Source organism: Somniosus microcephalus, chromosome 1 (assembly GCF_052327205.1).
Source record: "Somniosus microcephalus isolate GS21.2 chromosome 1, FLI_Smic_1.0, whole genome shotgun sequence".
Classification (NCBI taxonomy): Eukaryota; Metazoa; Chordata; class Chondrichthyes; order Squaliformes; family Somniosidae; genus Somniosus; species Somniosus microcephalus.
Window position 1 is genome coordinate 36,520,707 of NC_140987.1, and position 25,378 is coordinate 36,546,084.

The 25,378-nt window shown below is 46.0% G+C and overlaps 1 protein-coding gene and 1 long non-coding RNA gene across 3 annotated transcripts in view; one reads left to right on the forward strand and one right to left on the reverse strand.

Moving 5' to 3' along the window:
• Positions 1-25,378, reverse strand: part of glra3 (glycine receptor, alpha 3) — a 309,534-nt gene that overhangs the window by 229,669 nt on the left and 54,487 nt on the right. The window lies entirely within an intron of this gene.
• Positions 1,084-23,754, forward strand: LOC147124030 (uncharacterized). The gene is made up of 3 exons (XR_015075434.1): positions 1,084-3,175; positions 9,503-9,618; positions 22,862-23,754. It is a non-coding gene; the product is annotated as an uncharacterized LOC147124030 (long non-coding RNA).

Genomic DNA, 25,378 nt, shown 5'->3' on the forward strand with positions numbered 1-25,378 from the left:
CATGCTGTAACTGTCATACTGTAAACATCATAATGTAAATGTCATACGTTCTCTGTAACCAGCTTTCCCTTAATTGGCCTGCTAAGCCTACTGGGTGGGCTTAACAAGGTCAATTAAGGGTAAATAGCGTGGGTTGGCCAGAAGTTGATGGAGGCGGGACTGAAACCCGACAAGTGGGAGTCCCGCCTCCAAAAGCTCCCCATTGGCAAAATCCAGCCCGATGCCTCTATTTAGAAAGCCCAGTGTGATGTCTGTGGACATTTTTGCTACTCTTAGACAGCCACTGCGGTGGGTTGGTATTGTATCATTTTATTTCTGTAACCTGGGTTCAAGTCCTGCCCTGGTAAATTGATTAAACTTTCCCTCTCTCTGTCTGTTGTAAGAATCCCAGTTTGGTCAGTCAAAGCCAGTTCCTTGTAAATGCAAGTTTTCTTGCATCTTTATTTGGTTGTAATTGGCAGTGCTGCTCAGAGAAGCTACAGAGCTAACTGGTGATGGAAATGGAAACATCACCTAGGTGCTCTTGTAAGGTTGGAATTAAGCCAAGTCGCTGAGGCAAAAAAAAATAAGCTTTATTCTCCGCCCAGCATGTGTGCTGAATGACCAGACTTGGGAAGCAAAAAGAGTTGGCTTAACATAGGGCTGTATCACATCTCTGAGAAAGATTTCTCAACGCTTCACATACAATGAATTACTTTCATGTGTAATGACTATTGTATAGGCAAATGTGTGCACAGCAAGATCCCACTAACGTCAATTAGATGAATGACTAGTTGATCTGGTGGTGTTGGCTGAGTAAGAAACATTGGTCAGTGCACCAAAAGGACAACCTCCTCGTCTTCAAAGAGTGTCAAGAGATTTTTAGCATCACATAAACGTCTAGAGCAGACAGATAGGGCCTTGATTTAATGTTGCATGTAAACATCATTAAACATGCTTCAAGCTGATACTAAAAGAAGCGTCGCACTGCTTTGTTTTATTCATTCACTGGATGTGGGCGTCACCAGCATGGACAGCATTGATTGCCCTTGAGAAGGCAGTGATGAACTGCCTTCTTGAATACAACTGAGTGGCTTGTTAGAGGGCAGTTAAGAGTCAGCCACATTGCTATGGGTCTGGAGTTACATATAAAGCTGGACCAGGTAAGAATAGCAGGTTTCTTTCCCTAAAGGACATTAGTGATAGTAGCTTTTCCCGGTAACATTAGTGGATAAGAACTTCATGGTTCACTTAGAATGGTCCACGGCATTTTCTTCAAGTTGTTTCTAATGTAAATAGCATGAAAACCATCAACAATGGTTAACATTCGGTGGCTAATGGACAGTTGAGCCAAAATATTCATTATGGTACTTTTTGTAATTGGTTTGTTAGGATTGCTGTCTTGAACATTTGCAAAGTAAAATACTTGGTTGGTTAGGCATTGTAAGGATTCCCCTGGTTTCTAAGTTGTTTCTCTTTTTAAATCTTTGAACTTGATTGTAAGGATTCCAGCCATATTTTACATGGACAGAAGACTTCTCATTGCCTGAAGCTCTGTTCAATATACATGAAGGGAGCAATGTAGTAGCTTTACTGCGAGTTATGTAGGGGTCATTTTGCACTTACACCAGCTGGGCAGCAATCTGGCGGAGCAAATCACCCTCACGTTGTAGAACACGCCTAATTTTCATCGTACAAAGGGAATGGAAATCGGGATGGATCTACAACAGGCAGACAAACCGAGAGAGACAGAGGAATATGTTCATCTACCTGCTTTCTCCAGGGCCTTGGTTCAGTTCAAGTCCGGATTAACGGTTAGAAAAAAATTTCCGCTGTCGACTGCCCATACGCGAAATGAGTTTCGGCAACCGACGGTGAAATTCGTCTACGATCCTAACTGGTCTGCCCACCATTTTTCTTCTGTGCTGCAAATCTCAATGTTACTGACCAGGGCTTCCTTCATTGAGATAATTAAGGCAGTCACAACTTCCTGATAGTTATGAGAGGAATTTCTCAAGTCATCCCAATTCTTTGTAATGTAAACTGTGGTTAGAAGGGAAGATTTTTTTTAACCATCGAACTTCTTTGTAGATAAACGGACTTCGGGAAAAAAAAATCACCTGACCATTGTAGAACTTTATTGCCCTTTACCTTGACAAAGAAATCTGATATTCACATTTCGCATCATACTTCTTGCTATTAGTTGGAGTCATTCTAAGGAGACACACAGTTGAGATCTTGTCGCTAACATTTCAAGTAAGCAATAGGAGATCCTCGGTGCAGCAATATAAGCAACACCTGGGGGGGGGGGAATTTTAACCCCACCCACCTGGCAGAAACCAGGCCAGCGGGCAGGTAAAATCGCTTGGGTTGGCTACCCACCCTGGAGCCGACTCTTCCCGTCTGATTTTAACATGCTCTACTGATCAGGCAGCAAGGACACCCACCCAAAAGCGGCAGGGTCCTTCTTTACATAGGCCTGTCGGGTGCCGATGATGTCATTGGGACCAGGTTACAATTTTAACTGAAGAGCCTGAGCGAAAAGCTTGTAGCTGACGACAGTGGGGGGAGGAACACCCGGGAGCCTAAAGAACGCCAGATAAGTTAGTTTCTTTTATTTTCTTTGTGGGTCAGGAAGAGCAGGATTGCTCCTTCAGGCCCTACAAGAAAAGCTGAGACCTCCCCTGCTGTGGACTACCCTCCTCTGCCCGAACGAGAGATCCTCGTGAGATGGCCTCGTAAGCCGACCTGCCACCTACCCGGTGTTGGCGGGCGGCCCCCCGAGCTGTGCGATTTTCCGCCGCTTCCCACAGATTTTCCACCTGGAAGGGGTGAGACATTGCCTGGTGGGATTTAAATGAGGCCAGGGCTTTAAAATAGCCTTGGCCTCATTTCTGGAGCAGGGGGTGAATTTCCAACTTGTTTCGCTACCTACCTACCTACCCATAAGTTAAAATCGAGGCCACAGCTGGCTGAAAATGATGCACTGCGCATACTACATACGTGTGCCTCTCCAATCCTGGAGTCCGCTAGCAATTATTGTGTAAAGAAGTGACCTCAAGGAATTGTCTAAAATTCCAGTTACTTTAGAGCTTAGATCTAAGCGGACTTAAGTCCATCAGTAGAATGCATTGATCCACAATCCCTTCAATTGTATTCCAGGAGTCACGGCAGAGGTGCCTTCAGTTTTGAAAAGGTGAGAGGCATTTAATTGACTTTCTTCTCTGTGTCATCAGTCATATGCTGCCAGGAAGCGTGCTCACCATTATCTTCCTGCGTTCAGCTGCTGAGGAAATTGCTCAGTCTGCACATACCACATACTCTCGACATTTTAATTGTGCAGATCCATCCAGGTGTGGACTCCATTCCCCAATCACTGCAATTGCCGGAAGCCCGCAACTTCAGAGAGTTTTCCGAATGCTCTGTGAGGTATCAGGGTGTGAGCTTCAAGTAATAGTTTTGGGTTTCCCTTTTTTTTCACCCATTCCTGTGGGTGGGTACCCCTTGTAACAACTCTTTCTGCTGACTCTAATTCCAGATGGACTGCATTGCTTTGGAAGTCCTGTGCTCCTTCCCGCTTTACCCTTCTTCTCTCTTGCCCCTTCCACGCCTTTGATAGTGTTCAATAATAATCATTCAGACAGATTAAAAGAAAGAACCTGCCTTTATATAGCACCTTTCACCACCTCAGGATGTCACAAAATGCTTTACAGCCAATGAAGTACTTTTATTGAAATATAGTCACTGTCGTAATGTAGAAAGCGCGGGAGCCAATTTGTGCACAGCAAGCTCCCACAAACCACAATGTGATAATGACCAGATGAACTGTTTAAATGGTGCCGGTTGAGGGATAAATATTGGCCAGGGCACTGGTGCCACGAGATCTTTTACACCTACCCGAGAGGGCAGACGGGGCCTTGATTTAGCATCTCATCTGAAAGACGGCACCTCCGACAGTGCAGCACTCCCTCAGCACTGCACTGGAGTATCGATCTACAAATTGGGCTCAAGTCTATTGAGTGAGACTTGAACCCACAAACGTCTGTCTCGGAGGTAAGAGTGCTAACTCTGAGCCACACTATTCACCTCACTGGGGCCAATGGCTTCTCCGTTGCTCTTATCCAGTATTTCTGCATGTTAATGTGTGTAGGTACTGCATGTTAACAGCCCACTGAATCAGCTTCACACTGTGCACACTATGTAGGTTATTACATCATGGGACTGATGTCTTTATGTACACCGGCTTGCTCGTTAGCATCTCTAACTAAGCTTAAAAAGACACAGGAGGAGGAATTGCTCTTTTGCTGCATGGATACATTGAAAAGAAAAACACATGTTTATGATATTGCTGGACTTGGCTGGGAATTTCCTCGGAGCTCCCCTGGATCTGCTGGTGTAACTTTGGCGGAAACCCCATTGGTGTGTGCTCCCGTTGCACTTCCAGCGAAGTTAGGCCGACAGAGAGCGAGCAACTCCGAGGAAATTCCTGACCGTGGTGACATAGAAACATAGAAGATAGGAGCAGGAGTAGGCCATTCAGTCCCTCAAGCCTGCTCTGCCATTTAATGAGATCATGGCTGATCATTCAAATTCAGTACCCTGTCCCTGCCTTCTCCCCATATCCCTTGATCCCTTTAGCCTTAAGAAAAATATCTAACTCCTTCTTGAATATATTTAATGAATTGGCCTCTACTGCCTTCTGTGGTAGAGAATTCCACAGGTTCATCACTCTCTGGGTGAAGAAATTCCTCCTCATCTCTGTCCTAAATGGCTTACCCCTTATCGCTAGACTATGACCTCTGGTTCTGGACTCCCCCGCCATCGGGAACATCCTTCCTGCATCTAGTCTGTCTAGTCCTGTTAGAATTTTATAAGTTTCAATGAGATCCCCTCTCATTCTTTTAAACTCCAGCGAGTATAAGCCCAATTGACCCAATCTCTCCTCATACGTCATTCCTGCCACCCCAGGTATCAGCCAGGTACCCCCCAGCTCAATTCTTCCCCGCCAACGAGAAATTTTTATTTATTATTCTGCAATAATAATCAATTTACAATCTATTGCATGTTTGAATTAAATATTGAATTTTTTTTTTTTGGGGGGGGGGGGGGATGGTAAACAACTTGTTAATAGCCCACCAATGCTTGATGTTGAATCCTTGCGAAAATGCGAGTGGCAAAATTGCCGTTTTAGAACAATTTCTGTCTGAAGCACCGACTGTGAGTCAGAGTTCCCTTTAGGACTGAGGGGAAGTTCATACGTCGGCCCTGAAATTCCATAGGGCTCCGACGGGTGGGCCTGCCACAGCACTGTCGAGGGATCAGCAGAACCCCAGGAAAGTAGCGTCGATGACTGAACACTGCCGTTCACGGCACGTCCCCTGGGCGTTTCCAGAACCTGAGGAATCTGCGGGTCACCGGCCCAGAATCTCCTGTCAATAATCGTGGTGTAATGCCTTGTTACGCTAAACCTGAATTTCCTTGATTTTTTTTCTTAACACTGATTCCATGAAATTTCTGCTGAAACCCTCTGCTGCTTATTAGCATAATCACGTCACCAAGCAAAACAGCAGCTCATGCACATTTCCTGAGTTTACACCCATTCTGAACAGGCTGTAAATTGATACTTAAAGGGGGGAAAATTCGGTTGGTTAGCGCCTCCTGTTAGCGCCCCCCGGAGGCGTTAAAGGGGTGCTAGGAACTTAGCGGCCGAGTGCGCCGATTTTAGCGCCACTCGCAAAATTGACCAATCGTTTTGCAGTGGCGCTAAATGCTACCGCCATGTTGTCCGCCTGCAGATCGTGACATCAGTCAAGCGTGCAACGCCCCGGTAGTGCCCCAGACCGGATATTGAGTCGCGCCCCCTGCCTTTCCACCTATCATTAGGAATGACAGGTAGAGGGGAACGTTTTCAAGTTGGGAAGGGGCTGGCGGAACACTATTTAAAGGCGGGCGCTTCCTGCTTTTTCTTACTGGCAATATTTTTGCTACACGCAGGGTGCGAGGGAGAGAGATGTCTGGAGAGATTTAACGCTGTTCTGGAGAGATTTAACGCTGTCCTGAGGAGTTTTGATCCTCAGCACCACTTTTGACATTCCTAAGCACCAAACTCTTTACCTGGGCCTATGCATTAGTGCTTCCAACACAATTGCTTTAGGGGTCTCTCCAGGCTGAGATTGAAGGCTGCAATGAGCAGGGTGTGGCTGGCCAGCAAGATGGCCCCTCCCCTTTAAGTACAGGATGGCGCCAGTCTGTCTGGCTTCCATGGTAACTGACATCGCCTGAGCTTCGGTAGCACTCTGAGGTAGCGCCTCGCTCCCTGATGTTTGTACCTTAAGAGAGGTGTGCAGCGCTTGATTTAGCACTCAAATCGCCTCCAGGGGCGATAGAGGTGAATTTTGCAGTCGGAGGCGATAATTAGCGCCGGGCGCTAAACTTTGCGCCCGGCCGATATTAGCGCCCCAAAATGGGCGATACCCAATTTTCCCCCCAAAGTTTTAGAGGCAACAGGTCCTAAATTTTTGGTGTTTTATCATGACATTTTAAATGAATTCCTGCTACCAGAGACCTACTATGTATTTTCTGTACCTTTTGAATGCATCTTAATGCCGTTAAAAATTGAAAAAAATTCCACATTTGTATTTTCTTACAAATGTTGTCCTTAAAGTGCATATATGATGGTTTGATGGCTTCAAACTTTAATTTTCATGTATAAAGAGGGACTTAAAGAAGGATTATGGCGTAAATTCGGCGCTCTCCTCTGCCCCAAGATTTTACGCTGGTTTACGCTGTAAATAGTAAAATAGTCGCACTCCAGAGACTAGAGCGCTTAAGCCAGGCTGACACTCCAGTGTGCCGTCTTTCAGATGAGACGTTAACCTGAGCCCCCAGTTGCCCCCTCAGGTGGATGTAAAAGATCCCACGGCACTATTTTGAAGAAGAGCAGGGGCGTTCTCCCCTGTGTGCCGGCCAATATTTATCCCTTAACCAACATCACTAAAACAGATTATCTGGTCATTATCACATTGCTGTTTGTGGGAGCTTGCTGTGCGCAAATTGGCTGCCGCGTTTCCCTCATTACAACCGTGACTACACTTCAAAAGTACATAATTGGCTGTAAATCATTTTAAGACATCCTGAGGTTGTGCAAGGCGCTATAGAAATGCAAGTTGTGTGTCGTTTTGGTCTCCGCACCTAAGGAAGGATATACTTGCCTTAGAGGGGGTGCAACAAAGGTTCACCAGACTGATTCCTGAGATGAGAGGTGACATGAATCAGTCATTCATGAAAAAAAGACATGAAATAATACCGAGCAGCCTACGGGTGGCGCTGTCCAGGGAGAGTATAAATACTCGTGCACGGGCCCAGCTTGCACAGGACATTCTTAACAGGAACCAGTGAAGGACATAACTAGACCTCCATGTTGTAAAACAGTTGATTAAAGCTTTGTTTAACGCTTAGACCAAGTGCCTAGTAATTTTCTTACGTCAAGAGGGCTGTCCTATGAGGAGAGATAGAGTAGATTGGGCCGATACTCTCTGGAGTTTAGAAGAATGAGAGGTGATCTCATTGAAACATATAAGATTCTGAGAGGGCTTGACAGGTTAGATGCTGAGAGACTGTTTCCCCTGGCTGGAGAGTCTAGAACTCGCGGGCATAGTCTCAGGATAAGGGGTCGGCCATTTAGGGCTGAGATGAGGAGGAATTTCCTCACTCAGAGGGTTGTGAAACTTTGGAATTCTCTACACCAGAGGGCTGTGGATGCTCAGTCGTTGAGTATATTCAAGGCTGAGATAGATAGATTTTTGATCTCTAAGGGAATCAAAGGATATGGGGATCAGGCAGACAAGTGGAATTGAGGGCGAAGATCAGCCATGATCTCATTGAATGGCAGAGCAGGCTCGAGGGGCCATATGGCCTGCTCCTGTTTCTTCTATTCTTATGTTCTTTCTTCCTTAAATGCCAAAGGCAAAATTTTCATAAAATTAATTTCAGCAACAGGTTTTTGATGGTTATTATGTGAAACTAATGTGGCAAAAATTGACATCACAATGTGCATGCATGGCTGCCTGGGTCACAGTACACAAAGATGCTGCTTATACCATTTGCCTCCCCATTTGATGTTGTTAGTTGCTGCAGTTGTCATAAATTATTCATTGTACTGCGATTCCTATGGTTTTATTTTTTAATTCTAAGTTGAGATGCTATTTTAAGATGCGTCGGCCGCACAATTTCATTCCAGGAATCAGTCTAGTGAACGTTTGTTGCACCCCCCTGTAAGGCAAGTATTTCCTTCCTTAGTATGGCGACCAAAACCACACACAACTTGCATTTCTATAGCGCCTTTCACGACCTCAGGATGTCTTAAAACGATTTACAGCCAATTATGTACTTGAAATGAACGGGACATTCGGCCAGCCCTAGACATGAATACGGATTTGTCGCATGAGCACCATGGCTCCGTCACGTAATCATTATCTATTATTAAAATTAATTAGAAATCAAAATCGACCAATATGGGTCTGCTTCAAGGGATGGACTAGAATTGTGTACAAGATTGATGGCTGCAATGAATCAAACACTATCTTTCAGTATTTTAATTAACAACTCAAGAGGAGATCATTTTAAAACATGTAAGGCACTTTTTAAACACAGGAAAAACATAATTTATGAAGTTGCTGTCCTGTCTAAAATGTGATTATAGTGGCAGTGCTCAGAGCTTTATTACAAAACAAAATAATGTAACAGTGCCTCAGTAAAAGGTGTCAGCCATGGCTCAGTTGGTAGCATTCTCGCTGCTGAATCGGAAGGTTGTGGGTTCAAGTCCCTCTCCAGAGCCTTGAGCACAAAATCTAGGCTGACACTCCAGTGCAGTACTGAGGGAGTGCTGCACTGTCAGTGGTGCTGTCCATTGGATGAGATGTTAAACCAAGGTCCTCTCTATCCTCAGGTGAATGTAAAAGATCCCATGGCACTATCTCAAACAAGAACATGTCGGGGGTGGGGGGGTTCTCCCTGGTGTCCTGGCCAATATTTATCCCTCAACCAACATCACTAAAACAGATAATTTGGCCATTACCACATTGCTGTTTGTGGGAGCTTGTTGTGTGCAAATTGACAGCTGCATTTCCTACATTATAGCACTGATTACACTTCAAAAGTAAATAATTGACTGTAAAATGCTTTGGGATGTCCTGAGGTCATGAAAGATGCTATATAAATGCAAGTCCTTTCTTCTTTTCTTGTTAATAAACTGCACTGTATTTTCTCCAAGACCAATATATCTTTCCTGAGGTGAGGTGCCCAGAACTGAACAGCCACATTCTGCGAGAGTCTCGCGTAAACCAGTAACAGTGTACAGTGTTAGCTGGTCCTATGTTTTTACAGACACAATAGGATTGTATAGGCTATATTTAGAATTTTGCATTAAATAAGCATAAAGAGTGATACATCTAATTGTGCGACAAATCGGTTGCCACGGCTTGTGATTAAAATGTCCTGCAAAATCATTGTCCTCTGTCAAAAGGGCACCGCGGGATACTGTGAGCATTTAATGAATGCACAAAGTCTGGAACTTCGCAGGAGACCAGGCCTGATATTTATTTGACGTATGAAGAAGATTCAGGAGCTGAAATTGTCCCTGTGAGTATAAAACAGGAACTCTATGCTTGTGCTGTTATTAGAAAGAAACTTAACCTAAGCTTTCTAAGCACCTGTTGCACTTGAAGGAGGCTAACCCGATCAAACCCGAGAGGTCATACCTATCAGGAAAGATTGTACAGGGCAGGGCTCCTTTCTCTAGAAAAGAGATGAGTAAGGGGTCTCCTGATAGAGGTCTTTTTGATTATGAAATGGTTTGACAGGGTAGACAAAGAGATGTTTCCACTTGTGGGGGAAGAACAGAAATAGGGGCCATAAATATAAGATAATCCCTAATAAATCCAATAGGGAAATCAGGAGAAACTTCCTTACACAGAGATTGGTTAAAATGTGGATCTCACTACTACAAGGAGTAGTTGAAGTGAACAGCATTGATGCATTTAAGGGGAAGCTAGATAAGTACATGAGGGAGAAAGGAATAGAACATAAGAAATAGGAACAGGAGGAGGCCATTTGGCCTCTCGAGCCTGCTCCGCCATTCAGTAAGATGATGGCTGATCTTCTACCTCAACTCGACTTGCCTGCACTATCCCCATATCCCTTGATATTTAAAAATCTATCGATCTCAGTCATAAATATACTCAATGACTGAGCTTCCACAGCCCTCTGGGGTAGAGAATTCCAAAGATTCATCACCCTCTGAGTGAAGAAACTTCTCCTCATCTCAGTCCTAAAAGGCCGACCCCTTATTCTGAGACTGTGACCCCTGATTCTAGACTCCCCAGCCAGGGGAAACATCCTCCCTGCATCTACCCTGTCAAGTCCTGTAAAATTTTTGTATGTTTCAATGAGATCACCTCTCATTCTTCTAAACTCTAGGGCCTAGAAATTGGGTTGAGGCGCCAAGTTCGCCTGGGCGCTGATTTTTGCGCAGCGTTCGGAGCATTAACGAACGTCAGAAATTCAGTTTCAGCGCCCCTTACAGGGAGACGGGGTGAGGCTCGAGGCGCTCCGCGTCCCTCTTAGGGCGCTGAACCTGAATATCACAGCGCAACGTGCCACAGCACCACACGCTGCGGCACGGCACGCTGCGGTACTGCAGGCCTTCCTCCCATTGTTAAGGGGGAGGGGCCTGCAACAGCGCGATCCCTGATCGTGAGTGCCGGCAAAAGAGCCCGGCACCGAGGAGAAGTGCCGGGCTCTCGGGAAACAGCCGGCAATGCCACGGGGCGGGGGGGGGGGGGGGGCGCGGGGGGGGGGCGCGGGGCGCGTCAGGAGGCTGGGGACGGAGGTGCTGGCAGGCGGCCGCCGAAAAAGGCAGCCGCCCCGCACCTCCACCTTAACTTGCGCCACTGCCGGCACAGCAAGGCCCCGTGAACCAGGCGCGGGTAGCGAAGGGCGCTACAGTGGCGTTCGCTACCAAATATCGCGATCGGGGCGCTAATGGGGCGCTGCGCACACCGATGACGTCATCGGTGGCGGCGCAACGCAACAGGCTAACGCCACCATTAGCACCCCCGCTGAATATCGCAGGAGGCGCGGCCAGTGGCGCTACAGCCACTGACTGCCCTCTTTAGGCGCTAATAGGTGGCGCTACATACCCAATTTCTCCCCCTAGAGAATGTAGACCTAGTCTACACAATCTCTCCTCATAGGACAATCACCCCATCCCAGGAACCAGTCTGGTGAACATTCATTGCACTCCTTCTATGGCAAGTATATCCTTCCTTAGGTAAGAACATAAGAACATAAGAAACAGGAGACCAAAACTGTACACAGTACTCCAGGTGTGGTCTCACCAGGGCCCTATATAATTGCAGTAAGACGTCTTTACTCTTATACTCAAATCCTCTTGTAATAAAGGCCAACATACCATTTGCTTTCCTAATTGCTTGCTGTACCTGCATGTTAACTTTCAGTGATGTGTGTACAAGGACACCCAGGTCCCTCTGAACACCAACATTTCCCAATCTCTCACCATTTAAAAAATACTCTGCTTTTCTATTTTCCTACCAAAGTGGATAACTTCACATTTCTCCACATTATATTCCATTTGCCATGTTCTTGCCGATTCACAGCCTGTCTATATCCCCTTGAAGCCTCCTTGCATCTTCCTCACAATTTACATTCCCACCCAGCTTTGTATCATCAGCAAACTCAGATGGATATGTTGATGGTGTTAGATGAAGAAGGTTGGGAGGAGGCTCGTGTGGAGCACAAACATGGACCAGTTGAGAGGAATGGCCTGTTTCTGTGCTATAAATGCTATGCAAAATTATATAAACACTAGGTTGTCAGAAACTTCAAGGAATTCTGTGTTGTCTGGGCCAGAAAATTTATAAAGATTTCAGTTCCCCCTACCATGACACAGAAAACAAATTGTAGCAATAACGTTAGTTGGGCGACAGGAAACATCTTAATTATCATAGAATCGTAGAACAGTACAGCACAGAAGGAGTCCATTCAGCCCATCGAGTCTGCGCCGGCTCTTTCGAAGAGTAATCCAGTTAGTCCCACTCCCCCGCTCTTTCCCCATGTCCCTGCAATTTTTTCTCCTTTAAGTATTTATCCAATTCCCTTTTGAAGGCGACTATTGAGTCTGTATCCACCACCCTATCAGGCAGTGCATTCCAAATCCTAAACACTCGTTGCATAAAAAAGTTATTGCTCATGTCGCCTCTGGTACTTTTGCCAATCACCTTAAACCTGTGCTATCTCGATATCGACCCTTCAGCCATTGGAAACAGTTTCTCTTTATTTACTCTTATCCAAACTCTTCATGATTTGGAACAACTCTATCAAATCTCCTCTTAGCCGGTGGTTGAGGTTCTCCCGATTGGCAGAAGCTCTGTTTATAGGATCCTACAAACATCGGGAACAGGAATAGGCCATTGAGCCCCTCGAGCTGCTCCACTATTTAATTAGGTCATGGCTGATCTGTGTCTCAACTCTATCGATCCACCTTTGCTCCATGTCCTTCGATACGCTTACCTAACAAAAATCGATCCCTCTCAGTCTTGAAAGCTCCAATTGTCCCAGCCTCCAACAACATTTCTGAGCAGAGAATTCCAGATTTGTACTACCCTTTGTGTGAAAAAGTTAACGTATCTATCTAAGGATTCCACTGATCTTCCACTGGAGTTATGGTCGGCGATCAGGAAATTCCCATAGGAAATTCCCAGCCTGAGGATCAATGGAGATTGGTGGCCAGGGCTGTCAGTGCCAACTCCACAAACCCACGCACTGTCTGTCAGTGCAGGAAGAATTTTACTGACCTTACTAAGCCAAGCAAGGTAAGAGGCGTCAACCACACCTTTGAACAATGCACTGTGCTAAGTGTGTCTGCCCAGGTATTCACCAGACTGATGCCTGGGATGGCAGGAATGGCGTATGAGGAGGGATTGGGTCGATTGGGCTTATACTCGCTGGAGTTTAGTAGAATGAGAGGGGATCTCATTGAAACTTATAAAATTCTAACAGGACTAGACAGACTAGATGCAGGAAGGATGTTCCCGATGGCGGGGGAGTCCAGAACCAGAGGTCACAGTCTAAGGATAAGGGGTAAGCCATTTAGGACAGAGATGAGGAGGAATTTCTTCACCCAGAGAGTGGTGAACCTGTGGAATTCTCTACCAAAGAAGGCAGTAGAGGCCAATTCATTAAATATATTCAAGAAGGAGTTGGATATATTTCTTAAGGCTCAAGGGAGATGGGGAGAAGGCAGGGACAGGGTACTGAATTTGGATGATCAGCCATGATCTCATTGAATGGCGGAGCAGGCTCGAGGGGACAAATGGCCTACTCCTGCTCCTGTCTTCTATGTTTCTTACCATGTCTTCCCCTCACACTCTGTTTAAGTCCTTTTGATTTTTTTTTATTTGTTCTCGTGATGTGGGCGATGTTAGCAAGGCTGCCATTCATTCCCCATCCCCAGTTGCCCTGAGCAAGTGATAGTGGCTCTTCTTCTTGAACTGCCACAGTCCCCTGTGCTGATGATGATCCCACAATGCTGTTCAGTAAGGAACACCAGGACTCTGATTCAGTGACGACGTATATCCAAGGCGGGACGGTGTGTAACTTGAAGGGGAACCTGGTGGGGATGGTGTTCCCACAGCATTGCTGCTCTTGTTCCTCTCCGTGGTAAGGGTCGTGGGGCAGGGAAATGGTGTTGATGTAAGCTTGGTGCATCTCAGCAGTGCATTCAGTAGGTAGTACACACTGTAGTCACAGTGTGCTGGTGGTGGGGTGGGGAGGGCGTGGTTGGATACGAAGTTCAGTGACGGGGCACCGGTCAAGCAGACTGCTCTGTCCTGGGTGGTGTCGAGCATTTTGAGTGTTGCTGCAGCTGCACCCATAAAAGCGAGTGGTGAGCAGGAAGGATGTTCCCGATGGCGGGGGAGTCCAGAACCAGGGGTCACAGTCTAAGTATAAGGGGTAAGCCATTTAGGACTGGGATGAGGAGGAATTTCTTCACCCAGAGAGTGGTGAACCTGTGAAATTCTTCACCACAGAAGGCAGTTGAGGCCAATTCATTAAATATATTCAAGAAGGAGTTAGATATATTTCTTAAGGCTAAAGGGATCAAGGGATATGGGGAGAAAGCAGGGACAGGGTACTGAATTTGGATGATCAGCCATGATCTCATTAACTGGCGGAACAGGCTTGAGGGGCCGAATGGCCTACTCCTGCCCCTATCTTCTATGTTTCCATCACACTCCAGAGTTGAGCCTCGTAGATGGTGGTGAATCATTGAAGAGTCAGGAGATCAGCCATTTGCCACAGCATCTGTACTGCTTTAGTTGCGTACTACCAATGCCCAGGTTATGCCCTTTGCAACCTTACCTTCACCGAGAAGTGTTCCTTCACTCAGATTTGGCCCAATTCACTTTATAACCAGAAAGCTTGCTGCATTGCTAAAGCTACATCAAAGCGGTCAGATAAAGTGAAATATCAGTAGCATCGAGTGAAACATTATGGACTTCCTTTGTTGGAGTACTCGGCAACATGTTTTGCTTTTATTGCTCCAAATAAAGAAGGAAAACAGAGATACAGAGAGGCAGAGAGTCAGAGACTGCAACTTTGCAGAGTGAGGGACAGAAAATCTGTGATACCAATTGAAACAATGGACTGGATTTTCATTCAGAAGTCGGGTTGGAGGTGGGACTACAACTTTCGGGTTTGTAGTCCCGCCTCCATCGAGATGCGGCCAATCCACGCGATTTGAACTTGATTGACCTTGTTGAGCCCGCCCAGCGGGCTCAGCAGGCCAATGAAGGGCCACCCGGCAACAGGTGATGTCACAGACTGAAATTTCATCTGTCAAGAGTTTTGACAGATGAAATATCAGTGTTTCACAGCTGTTTGAAGCTGTCAAACACTGACAGTCTTACTTCTAACATGAGTCCTTCTCCACAGACTCAGTTAGAAATCTCTCCTGCACAGAAAGCTGCAGGCTATCACTTTTGACAGATCGCAGCCATTCTGCTTTCTGTGCTGGTGAGATGAGGGACTCCCTGAACCTAAAGGAAGGATGGCTGAAAAGGTAAGAAAATGTATGTAAAACTTATTTAATCACTTTACACACACCAAACACACTTACCTTTGCACTCATGCACACATCACTCACCTGAACACCGACATCTCGACCCCTCCAAGCCCATCAACACGACAGCCCGACTCCTCCAACTTGGCATGGTTTGGAGCTGTCAGGATTCCCACAGTTCAAGCTTAAAAATAGGGATTAGGCTAAAAGTTGCCTGTTAACTACCTGTTAACAGGCAGTTAATTGGCACTATACCCTTCCCGCCTCGGATAGGCAGGTCCCAGTGCGGGGTGGGTACCTGCCTCCTTTGAAATTGGCATGGAGGCGGGATGGGGTCGGGACCCCCGATTTGGGGAATTTAACCCCCCGCACGCCTCCAAACCCGACTCCACGACACACTGAAAATTGAACCCAATGGGTCTGAATTTGTGGATGGAGAATTGGAATTTCCGAACGGCAAAAAAATCTATGTGGTAAACCACTGTTATCGTTCACAACCGTTCACTATTGTTACACTGTTGTTATCACTGTTTACACTGTTGTTATCACTACACAAGGTTACCTCTTGCCACGCACGCTGTTATACCTAGGCATACCTCAGCTGACTCTGCCCATGGCTCCGCCTGCTTGCCCAGGTATAAAGGTGACTGATTGGCTAGTATTCTTCCTTGTTGGAACCGATCACCCACGAGGGTGGGCTCTGTTATTTAGCCAATAAAAACCTATAGTTACTATCTTAACTCGTCGCTTTTCATGGAATGAATTGATAGGTGTATCAATCTACAAACCTACCTTTTGCCTCGAGATCCACGGAGACTCGCGCTCCTGGGCCTCGATAAGTAAGTCTGCGCAGAGGTCCACGTATCCCGGGGCACAGGTGGTTCGCAAGCGCCCCTGGGATCATGTAGGCTGACCAACCAATGAAAGAAGGGGGATCCCTGTTCATAGTTATGGGGATTCCTTATGTACGGAACTCCCATGAGCATGAATGGGGATCACATAAAAAACACATTAATGTAACAAATGTATTTTTTTCCTTATTTAAAATTAATTAAAATACAATATAATTAAACATTTAAAACAAATACTAAATTTTTTGAAAAATAAATTTAAGTTTTAAAGGGGCTAAAAATAACCTTACCTTATTTTACAGGTGTTTTAATGTTTAAATGATTGAGACAATTTTATTTTTATATTCATTTAAACTCTTACACTGGTAAAAGCAGGCCTTATGCCTGCTCTTACCAGGCGTAAGAATTTCACAGGCATTCACCGGGCAGAAGCTGGGCAAATAGCGCAACTCTCCACCCGCGGAGGCCCTTCTCCCGGGGATGCGTTGGATTCTTGACAGACCGCAAGTTCTGGGTTTTCGCGCATGCGCTTCACGGGCAAAAACCCGGAACTTGCGCGGCCCTTATGGGCGCGTACGCACCTGTAGGGGCCGCAAAATACGGGCCAATAACTTGGGGTCTTGCATATAATCCAACAATTCAGCTAAGAAAGTTGCCTTCATTCCAAATCAATGTAGTGCTAATGCGGTCATTCTGTGAAATCAGTGGAAAGTACAATTGTATGAATAGCCTTGTTTCAAAATTCAATCAATATCATCATCTGAAGTAAATCACCCCTTCGCAAGGAACAGGTAGGTGGTAGAAAATTCCCACAGAAAGCAAAATGTACATCAGCACGAAGGAATAAATGTTGCTAATGGTGAATTCCCAAGAGTATAATAATGGCACTAATTCTCTGGTATAATGCCACATTTCTCAATTTACGGATTCAATTTAGGTTCTTAGTTCAGGTTCAGAGTGAGAAAACAAACCATTTATGACAATGAGCACTAGGTTTTTGGCCCTTGTGCAGTTTATAATACAGGATATCATTGCCTATTCAAAAATCATTTTGTACATGAAAAATTGACACACTGTCTGAGGTAATGGTGGCGGTGAAACACAAAAATCCAACCATTACCCTCCGGAGAAGCAAAGCACAAGCCTTCTAATGACTGTTATAGTGCTTTGAGCAATGCGCATCAATAAGGATTAACTTGTATATGGATTACAGAATCATAGAAGGAGGCAAATTAGCCCACTGTGTCTGTGTTCTGAAAGAGATAGCCACATAGTCCCAGGCATCGATGTCTGTAGTATGCAGCATGACCACAAAAAAGCCATGCCAGAGACAGAAGAGAAAATACCCTTTGATCGCACATCAACTGGCACATTGACACTGCGCAGCAGTGCCCAGCCATGCAGAGAAGGAGAAGCTAGTTACAGAGCGAAATAGAGAAATAGCTTGGTTAAACCTGGACAAACGGTATCCTAGCAGCTTCTACTTTTTGCTTTTCACTAGTGAGGCTGATCTACTTCGTATAAGTAGTTGCCTTCAGAGAAAAATGAGGTCAAATTCAACTTTCTCCTGGGTGCAAAACGGACAGTTAGCACATCGGCCACCCATTATACACACTGACATGAATCTTTTCGTTCATGTGGAAATGACTTATGAAATGATACTGGGCGGCCTGCTGGTGGCGCTGTCCAGGGAGAGTATAAATACTCGGGCATGGGCCCAGCTTGCTCAGGACATTCTTTAACAGGAACTAGTGAAGGACACAACTAGATCTCCATGTTGTAAAACAGTTGATTAAAGCCTTGTTTAATGCTTAGACCAAGTGCCTAGTAGTTTTCTTACATCACACACCACCTGGCTTTCCTTAAAAGGAACTCGGGCGAATAACGGGCGGGTGATCCGCTCCTCTTGTTTGGTGTCCCTGCCGACGTTGGAGGTTACGTCAGAGTCTCTGAATCATACGTTTCAGGAAGGTCACAGGCTCGTCACCAGTCAGTGCCCAGTCAGTTAAAATCAGCTGAAGCAATGGGAGGTGTGCTGTAGCATTCCTGGGGTCTCATTCTTGATTGCCATATAGTATCCACTGCTGGGAGTTCATGGGTGTCAATGTTCTGGGTGAGGGGAGGACAGGATCTGGAAGTCCATGGGTGAGAACACTGGATGAGGGGAACACAGGATCTGGAAGTCCATGGGTGTGAACACTGGATGAGGGGAGGTCAGGATCTGGAAGCCCATGGGTGTGAACACTGGGTGAGGGGAGGACAGGATCTGGAAGTCCATGGGTGTGAACACTGGGTGAGGGGAGGACAGGATCTGGAAGTCCATGGGTGTGACACTGGATGAGGGGAGGACAGGATCTGGAAGTCCATGGGTGTGAACACTGGATGAGGGGAGGACACGATCTGGAAGTCCATGGGTGAGAACACTGGATGAGGGGAGGACAGGATCTGGAAGTCCATGGGTGAGAACACTGGATGAGGGGAGGACAGGATCTGGAAGTCCATGGGTGTGAACACTGGGTGAGGGGAGGACAGGATCTGGAAGCCCATGGGTGTGAACTCTGGGTGAAGAGAGGACAGGATCTGGAAGTCCATGGGTGTGAACACTGGGTGGGGGGAGGATAGGATCTGGAAGTCCATGGGTGAGAACACTGGGTGAGGGGAGGACAGGATCTGGAAGTCCATGGGTGTGAACACTGGGTGAGGGGAGGACAGGATCTGGAAGTCCATGGGTGGGAACACTGGGTAAGGGGAGGACAGGATCTGGAAATCCATGGGTGTGAACACTGGGTGAGGGGAGGTCAGGATCTGGAAGTCCATGGGTGTGAACACTGGGTGAGGGGAGGTCAGGATCTGGAAGTCCATGGGTGTGAACACTGGGTGAGGGGAGGACAGGATCTGGAAGTCCATGGGTGTGAACACTGACTGAGGGGAGGACAGGATCTGGAAGTCCATGGGTGTGAACACTGGGTAAGGGGAAGACAGGATCTGGAAGCCCATGTGTGTAAACACTGGGTGAGGGGAGGACAGGGTCTGGAAGTGCATGGGTGTGAACACTGGGTGAGGGGAGGACAGAAACTGGAAGTCCATGGGTGTGAATACTGGGTGAGGCAAGGACTGGGTTTAGCACCATTTTAGTGCCCTCCACAGTCAGGTAGCCTGTTGACATTCACTGTAAAAGCTCACACATGAATAATGGCTAACGTATCAAGAAACGGAAGAGTGAGTGCTCCACGTGGGACTGTATTGCAGTCGCAGAGTCAATACTTCCAGCAAAAGGGAGAAGTGGTCAATATTGCAGAGAAAGAAAGAAATACATTTACTGCAGTGGGTAGGACTCCACATGCATCTAGAGTTTACAAAATGGTTCCCATTCAGCAAGTGCAGCAGAGAAAAGAATGCTCACTGCCTGCAATAGCAAGTTGCACCTTTACTATAAATGGACATTCGAAATATTATGCAATCATTACAATATTGTATTAATAAAAGATTGGTTTGTTATACATAGATACATAGAAGATAGGAGCAGGAGTAGGCCATTCGGCCCTTCGTGCCTGCTCCGCCATTTAATGAGATCATGGCTGATCCTTTAATTCAGTATCCCGTCCCCGCCTTCTCTCCGTAACCCTTAACCCCTTTTGCCCGTAGAAATATATCTAATTCCCTCTTAAATATATTTAATGAGCTGGCGTACACTGCCCTCTGTGGCAAAGAGTTCCACAGGTTCACCACTCTCTGAGTGAAGAAATTCCCCCTCATCTCTGTCCTAAATGGTTTAGCCCTTATCCTTAAATTATGTCCTCTAGTTCTGTTCTCACCCGCCAAGGGAAACATTCCTTCTGCATCCAGTCTGTCTAGACCTGTCAGAATTTTATACACTTCTATGAGGTCCCCTCTCAATCTTCTAAACTCCAGTGTGTACATCCCTAAACTACATAGTCTCTCCTCATAGGTCATTCCCGCCATTCCTGGTATCAGCCTGGTGAATCGCCGCTGCACCCCCTCCATGGCAAGAACATCCTTCCTCAGATGAGGCGACCAAAACTGTACACAGTACTCGAGGTGTGGTCTCACCAGTGCCCTGTACAGCTGCAGCAAGGTATCCCTGTTCCTGTATTCTAACCCTTTTGCTATGAAGGCCAGCATACCGTTTGCCTTCTTGACCGCCTGTTGCACCTGCATGCTCGCCTTCAGTGACTGGTGTACAAGAACACCCAGGTCTCTCTGTACTTCCCCCTCTCCCAATCTATTGCCATTTAAATAATAATTTGCCCTCCCGTTCCTGCACCCAAGGTGGATAACTTCGCACTTGTCCACATTATAGTGCATCTGCCATTTATCCGCCCAATCGCCCAGTCTGTCCAAATCGCTCTGGAGCTTCCTGGTCTCTTCCTCTGAGCCCACCCCACCTCCTAGTTTAGTGTCGTCTGCAAATTTGGAAATGCTGCATCCGACTGCCTGATCCAGGTCATTAATGTAAATTGTGAACAGCTGGGGGCCCAGGACAGATCCCTGTGGTACCCCACTTGTTACTGCCTGCCATTCAGAAAATGAGCCGTTTATTCCAACTCTCTGTTTTCTATCTGACAGCCAGTTCCCTATCCACGCCAAAACTTTCCCCTTTATCCCATGAGCCTCAATTTTCCATGCTAATCTTTTATGTGGGACCTTATCGAAGGCCTTTTGGAAGTCCAGGTACACCACATCTACTGGCTCTCCCCCATCTATTCTACCAGTTACTCCCTCAAAAAATTCCAATAGATTAGTCAAGCACGATTTACCCTTTGTAAATCCATGTTGACTCTGTCCTATCCTGTCCCCATTTGCTAAGTGCTCCGCTATTTCATCCTTAATGATGGACTCCAGCATTTTGCCCACAACTGATGTAAGGCTTACAGGTCTGTAATTACCTGCTTTTTCCCTACCCCCCTTTTTGAATAGTGGGGTAACGTTAGCTACCCTCCAATCCATCGGCACTGTTCCCGAGTCTAATGAATTCTGAAAAATCATCCTTAGTGCATCCGCTATCTCTAGGGCCACCTCCTTCAGTACCCTAGGATGCATGTTATCAGGCCCTGGGGATTTGTCCACCTTCAATCCCTTTAGCTTCCTTAACACCATATCCTTAGAGATATCGATTTGCGTCAGTTCCTCCTTTGCCAATGTCCCTATTTTTCCCGATATCCCAGGGAGGTTTTTTGTGTCTTCCTTCGTAAAGACTGACCCAAAGTATGCATTTAGTTGATCTGCCATTTCCTTATTTCCCATTATATATTCCCCCGTATCTGACTGCAATGGACCAACTTTGGTTTTCACCAGTCTTTTCCTTTTGATATATTTATAAAAGCTTTTGGAGTTAGTTTTTATATTTTCCGCCAGCTTGTTTTCGTAAGCTATTTTGCCCCTCTTGATCATGCCCTTTGCCCTCCTTTGCTCTATCTTAAACTGTTCCCAATCTTCCGCTCTGGTGCTTTTTTTGGCTATTTTATACGCCCTATCTTTGGATTTTATGCTGTCTCTAATTTCCCCTGTTATCCACGGTTGAGTCACCTTTTTAGATTTCCTTTTATGCCAGATTGGTATAAACAATTTTTGCAATTTTGTCATTCTATCTTTAAATGTTTGCCATTGTTTATCTACCTCCAGTCCTCTCAGGAACGTTGTCCAATCAGACCTACTCAGTTCCCGTCTCATGGCATCATAATTCCCCTTGTTTAAATTCAGGACCTTAGTCTCTGAGTCAATTTCTTCGCTCTCCATTTCGAGTGAGAAATCGATCATGTTATGATCGCTCTGACCCAAGGGTCCCCGTACAACAAGATTACTGATTAGTCCCTTCTCATTGCACAGTACCCAGTCCAATATAGCCTGTTCCCGAGTTGGTTCCTCGACATATTGATCCAGATAACCATCCCTTAAACACTCAAGGAATTCCTCCTCCTCATTATTTTTACTGATTAGGCTAGTCCAATCTATATGTAAGTTAAAGTCACCTATGATGACAGTTTGTGTTAAGAGAATGTCACATCCTAACCATCCTCTAGCCCCAATTTGCGATCCCAGCAAAATTCACAGCTGCAATGAGTTTCTAAGTCCAGGTCACTTATGTATACAGTAAATGAGAGTGGATCCAACACAGACCCCGGTGGAACACCGCTCACCACACCTGACCAATCTGAGAAATTTCCCTTTACTCCGACCCATTGCTTGCCATCCTCCAACAATCTCTCCTTCAATGTGCTCACCTTCCCTTTAACTCTATATGCTGTTGTCTTTTACCAGCACTGTTGGCGGTTACATGTCACAATAAGGAATCCCCATATTATTCTAGCTATTGAACATTTTTAACATGACTCATTGTGCTTTTATATTGGTGCCAGAATACATGTATTTTTAATAAATCAGAATGCTATTCAGAATTAGACCTTTCACTGCTTCATTGTAGAATGTTGCAGCACGGGAACAGGCCATCATATCTGGGCCGGTCTTTTTACCCACATGATCCACCTTGTCTAATCCCGCTCTCCTGCTTGCTCAACACACCCATTAATATTCTTTCTTTCAAGCAACTATCTAGTTCTTTTTTAAAAGAAGTTATGAACTCGCCTTCAACAACAGTTTGTGTTAAGAGAATGTCACATCCTAACCATCCTCTAGCCCCAATTTGCGATCCCAGCAAAATTCACAGCTGCAATGAGTTTCTAAGTCCAGGTCACTTATGTATACAGTAAATGAGAGTGGATCCAACACAGACCCCGGTGGAACACCGCTCACCACACCTGACCAATCTGAGAAATTTCCCTTTACTCCGACCCATTGCTTGCCATCCTCCAACAATCTCTCCTTCAATGTGCTCACCTTCCCTTTAACTCTATACATCTGATTCTTCTAACAGGTGGTCCCAGGGAGGAGTGGCACTTGAAGGGAGTGCTGGCCAGGAAATGACAGATTCCTGAGTCTTTGTCCATGCATTTAAATGGATGGAACGTCAAACTACAAAGCAAAAGTCAGGAGTGTGATGGAATACTTTCCACTTGCCCGGATGAGTGCAGCTCCAACAACACTCAAGAGGCTCGACACCATCCAGGGCAAAGCAGCCCACTTGACTGGCACCCCATCCACCACTTAAACATTCACTCCCTCCACCACCGGCGTACCATGGCTGCAGTGTGTACCATCTACAAGATGCAATGCAGCAACTCGCCAAGGCTTCTTCGGCAGCACCTCCCAAACCTGTGACCTCTTCCACCTAGAAGGACAAGGGCAGCAGGTGCGTGGGAACACCACCACCTCCAAGTTCCCCTCCAAGTCACACACCATCCTGACTTGGAAGTATATCGCCGATCCTTCATCGTCGCTGGGTCAAAATCCTGGAACTCCCTCCCTAACAGCACTGTGGGAGCACCCTCAACACACGGACTGCAGCGGTTCAAGAAGGCAGCTCACCACCACCTTCTCAAGGGCAACTAGGGCTGGGTAATAAATGCTGGCCTTGGCAGAGTTGTCCACATCCTGTAAATGAATTTTAAAAAAGCTGTTGCCTGCAATTTCCTGACCAACGCTCCTTTTGAGTGTGCTCCAGCTTGGAACAGCCAACGTGGTATCAGCCCTTATGTCCATTATCTTTGTCATAAGTGTTGTATGTGGTACCTTATCCAATGCTTTTTGAAAATTTGTATTAACCCCCCCTCACTGCACTTCCTTTATCTATGCTCCCTGATGTAAGAAAACTACTAGGCACTTGGTCTGAGTATTAAACAAGGCTTTAATCAACTGTTTTACAACATGGAGATCTAGTTGTGTCCTTCACTAGTTCCTGTTAAAGAATGTCCTGAGCAAGCTGGGCCCATGCTCGAGTATTTATACTCTCCCTGGACAGCGCCACCAGCAGGCCGCCCAGTATCATTGCATAAGTCATTTCCACATGAATGACAAGATTCATGTTATTTCTTCACAGAATTCCATAAGGTTGAACCAAGTATGACCTGCCCTGTAGAAACCCATGCTGACTGGCCTTGGTTAAGTCCTAATTCTCCAGATTCTTAGTTATTTCATCCCATATTAGACTTTCCCCTGATTTCACCTGGTTGTGGCAGCTAGAAGTGACAAATGGGCAGAAATGCCACCTGGTCGGAACACCCCTCACTTTAATGGCAGAAATAGAAGTAAATGGTTATGATGTAATTGCCATTACAGAGACATGGTTGCAGGGTAACCAAAGCTGGGAACTGAATGTTCCAGGGTACTCAACATTTAGGAAGGACAGATAAAAAGGAAAAGGAGGTGGCATAGCACTGTTAAGGGATGAGATCGATGCGGCAGAGAAAAAAGTGACCGGATCGGACAAAGTCAACATGGACTTACAAAAGGTAAATAATGCTTGACTAATCTACTGGAATTTTTTGAGGATGTAACTGGTAGAATAGATAAGGGAGAACCAGTGGATGTGGTGTATTTGGACTTTCAGAAGGCTTTCGATAAGGTCCCACATAAGAGATTAGCGTGTAAATTTAAAACACATGGGATTGGGAGCAAGGTACTGATTGGATAGAGAACTGTCTGGCAGCCAGGAAGCAAAGAGTTGGAATAAACGGCTCTTTTTCCGAGTGGCAGGCAGTGACTAGTGGGATACCGCAGGGATCGGTGCTAGGACCCCAGCTATTCACAATATATATTAATGATCTAAACGAGGGAACTAGATGTAAAAGCTCCAAGTTTGCAGATGACACAAAGCTGGGTGGGCGTGTGTGCTGTGAGGAGGATGCCGAGAAACTGCAGTATGATTTGGACAGGTTGGGTGACTGGGCAGATGCAGTATAATGTGGGTAAATGCGAGGTTATCCACTTTGGTGGCAAAAACAGGAAGGCAGATTATTATCTGAACGGCAATAGATTGGGAGAAGGGGAAGTGCAACGAGACCTGGGTGTCCTTATGCACCAGTCGCTGAAGGTAAGCATGAAGTGCAGCAGATGGTTAAGAAGGCAAATGGTATGTTGGCCTTCGTAGCGAGAGGATTCGAGTACAGGAGCAAGGATGTCTTGCTGCAGTTGTACAGGGCCTTGGTGAGACCACACCTTGAGTATTGTGTGCAGTTTTGGTCGTCTTATCTGAGGAAGGATGTTCTTGCCATGGAGGGAGTGCAGCGAAGATTCACCAGACTGATACCTGGGATGGCAGGAATGACATATGAGGAGAAATTGGGTCGTTTGGGCTTATTCTTGCTGGAGTTTAGAAGAATGAGAGGGGATCTCATTAAAATTTATAAAATTCTAACAGGACTAGACAGACTCGATGCAGGGAGGATGTTCCCAATGGCAGGGGAGTCCAGAACCAGGGGTCACAGTCTAAAGATAGGGGTAAGCCACTTAGGACAGAGATGAGGAGGAATTTGTTCACCCAGGGAGTGGTGCA